The following is a 3,742-nucleotide window of genomic DNA, read 5'->3' as shown; positions in this document are numbered from 1 at the left end:
CCTCACTTTGAGTTGTGGACTGAATTGTGTCCCACCTGGAAATTCGTATGTTGAAGCCCTAACCCCTAATGTCACCGTATTTGGAGATTATATATATATAACCTGTAAGGAGGTAATTAAGGTTAAATGAGGTCATAAGGGTGGGGCCCTGATCTGATAGGATTAGTGCCCTAATAAAAAGAGACACCAGAGAATTTGTCACTTTTCTGGCCTCCTGCATGCATGCACCAAAGAAAAGCCACCTGCAAGCCAGGAAGAGAGGTCTCACCAGAAACCAAAATGGCTGGACTTCTAGCCTCCAGAACTGTGAGAAAATAAATTTCTGTTGTTTAAGCCCCCCAGTCTATGGTATTTCGTTATGGTGGCTAGAGCTAGGACATCTTGGAAGCATAACCTACCTGTCCATCCCCTTACCATGCTTTCATCCATTTCTCCCAGAGTCAATTTCCCTTCCAGAAATTTATTCAAAGGGGAATCCTTAGCTTCCCTGAAGGATGCTTACTCTAGTCTCCTACCCAGCACACATGAGGAAGTTCGTCTTGCAATCTAGCCACAATCTCTAAGGCTGCAACTACACATGTGGGACGGAAGAATGGTGCTCAAAGCTCCAACCTGCAAAAACCCCACACTTCTTTGTTGGAGTGCCTACCAGAGGCTTAAGAGAGACACAGAGGTGGTGATGGGGATACACAGCAGAGAATGGGTCGAACCCACTCCTGGCTTCGTGCACACCCACTGCTCTCATACAAAACCACTGTAGCAGACAGGCACCTCCAAAGCGCACACAGCATTCCTGGAACTCAGATTGCCGTGGTACCAAACCCCACCTGGAGGAGTGTGGGCTCTGTGGCTCATCCCCATCAGCCTGGAGTGTTTAAGTGGTGAGTTTGCACAGCAGTGAGGCCAGAGGCACATTAAGGATTAACTTCCTGGCTGCAGCCAGCCTGGCTCAGCCTTCCTGTTAGAGGATTCTGTGGGCAGCCTCTGCCCAGAGACTCGGCTCTGCAAAACCACAGCCCCCTTCCAGGCCTGGGCCCCTACCAACTCACCAAAGCCCCCACTGGCACCCAGGCAGGAGCTGTTCCTGTGCCTCTTGCCGAGGCCTTCCAGATGTCTTTGAGCAGCTGGCCAGAGACTTGAGGGGTCTCAGGTTGGGGGGAGGTGTGCAGAGCTGTCTTGGTTTTGCTGTCTCAGCTCCTAGCAGTTATGCTTAGCAAAGTCCAAAGGCCTAATTGGTCTGACTACCTTATGGAGGGCACACCCCACCGTCTGCAGTTCCCAGTCTGGATTTGGGGGTTTGGGGAGATAGCTCAAGACTTTCAGACCCCTCCCTCCCCTAGAGAAGAAAGTCTCAGCTTTTCAGAGGGTCCCAGGCTGATTGGGGAGACACAGCCCCTGTGCTCAGGGCTCCCAGTCTGACTAGGGAGTACGGTCACCTCTGGAGATGGGTGAAATGAAGGTGGGAACATCAGGATGGGGGAGACAGGGAGGGGACTGCTGGGCTGGGTTGGGATAGTTGTGGCTGGGGCTGGTGGTGGTGGCAGCTGCCAGGGGAGAAGAAGGTGTGGTGACAGGGTGTAAGCTGGTTTCACTGCGGACCTCTTTCAACAGTCACCAGGAGAGCCCCAACTCAGGAGAGCTGTGCCATCCACCCCATAGACGGCAGAGCCCTCTGCCTTCTGCATTGTGTCCTGTGTGCTGGGCCAGGGCCTTGCCTCCCCTTGCTCCCCCAACTGACGGAGGATCTTCCAAGGTGCCTTGGGGCCCAGACTCGCCCAGACTGGTCCAGCCTGTCTCCAAGCAGCAGCCCCTCTGGCTGGGCCCTGGGTGTTGCCTCTATCAGCTCACTCTGCTCCTCGAGCATCAGCTGCCTCACAGCCCCAAGTAAGCAAGAAAAGCAGCCCCGCGTCGTCGGGGTGGGGTGGGTAGTCAGTGTGTGGAGGGGAGGGGGAGCCATTAGGGAGCTGAGTTACTGCAGGACTAGAGGATTCTAATCGATGAGCTCATGTTATATTTATCAGCCACAGTACTTAGGCGCTGCCCTGAGCAGGACTAATGGCCTCCCCATTGGAGACGCCATTACAGGAAGTGCAGGCGGAGGGGCCGGGGTGCTGAGAGGAGATGGGGGCCTGGCAAGGTCTACTTCTCCTGGCAACCGCCCTCCATCACACCCACCGCCCCTACCACAGGGGCAGCTGATCTGCAGGCTGTTGTCATGGAGTGTGCTTCCCCACCGACTAGGAGGAATCACCCAGAATCCTCAGCTAGAGGTCACCCCAGCCATCCCTCTGCCTCCCTTTCAGCGCAGTCTTTACCTCTACCCTTTCCGCTTTCCTTGGCTGAAGCCACACCCTCTCTTCCCCATGTCTGAATGACAGCCATGTGGGCCAGCCAAGTGGCTCAGACTTTCCTGGGGTGGAGCCAGCAGTGGTTGCCATGGTGATCTTTCAGGGTGGTGGGTGGAGGGGGGTCTGTGTACTTCCTGTAACAGCCTTAATTGCTCATTTATTTAGGGCAATTAGTCCCTAGTGACCCTCCCTTCCTTGACCCCGGCGGTGACTATTCTCAGCTAGCACAACATTCCACCAAGATGGGGTGAGGCCTGCATGGGAATGATTCGGGTGAGGAGGGGCAGGGAGGCAGGGTGCTCCCAAAGTCCGAGAATCGTTCCTCGTCCTGTCGCTGACCCCTTGGCCCTCTCTGGCCGTCCATTCAGCCCTGCGGGTGGACCCGCCCTTCCACGCTCCCAACGCTGGTGGCCTTTGGACAGCCACACTCTCCACCAGTGGCACCACCGTCTTCCCTGCCAGCAGCAGTCATGGCTGGCTCCTGCAGAGCTTTGCCCCTCCCTCCCGGGGCAGCTGCTCCCATAGCTGAAGCTCTCGGGGGTGCCTCCCTGCCCTGCCAGGTTGCACCATGTCTCATCCAGTGACCACAAAGGCCCCCTTGGCTTAAGTCCCAGATCTGCACCCCCTGCACCCTGCTTCTTAGTCCAGACTACTAGAACTTTGGCTCTGGAAGGATCTCATTGCACAGATGGGGAAGACTGACCCAGAGAAGAAAACCAGCCCAGAGCTCCTGGGTGAGTTAGAGGCAGAGCCAAGGCTAGAACCCAGCGCCCTTGATTCCCAGCCTAGTGCCCCGTGACACCACGAGGACGCCTCCTCCAAACTCCACTTAGACCATCCCCTCCTCTGGCCTGCCCTCTTGCCCCTCTTATCCGCCTTCACCCCATCCTGATGGCAGAGCCTCCGGAAAGCCTCCCATCTCAGCTCTTCCCATCTCAGTACTTCCGACTCTGGCTCTGTTGCCCTTCCAGGCTGTGGACACTCTCCCCTGCCTTCTGCACCCCCAGCTTTTCCTGTGCTCTGGGCCCCAGACCCCCTCTGCTCCACTCAATGCCTCCCCTGACTGTACCTGTACAACTCCCAGTTCACCCCCTTCACAAAGGCCTCTTGGTCAAAGGTTGAGGCAAGCTACTGGGGCGTCTAGGATCGGACCCCTCAGGTTCTCCTTTCGGGTTTGGAACCATCTTTGTAGACCAAGCCACATGAGAGTCTGGAGATCATTGTGAGAAAGGATCACCCTCTAAGCTGGAGACTTTTCCTCAGCCCCATTCCCTGGGTGTACCCATCTAGAACCTTCCGCACCTCTACCAGTGCCTGCTACACCAGCCTCCCTTCTTGTTAGTGCTCCTTCCTGTGCCCCTGGGGAAGCCCTTCTTCGGGGGTGGGGGGTACCA

This window comes from Eschrichtius robustus, chromosome 20 (assembly GCF_028021215.1).
Source record: "Eschrichtius robustus isolate mEscRob2 chromosome 20, mEscRob2.pri, whole genome shotgun sequence".
Lineage (NCBI taxonomy): Eukaryota > Metazoa > Chordata > Mammalia > Artiodactyla > Eschrichtiidae > Eschrichtius > Eschrichtius robustus.
Note: the sequence above shows the minus strand (reverse complement) of the source record.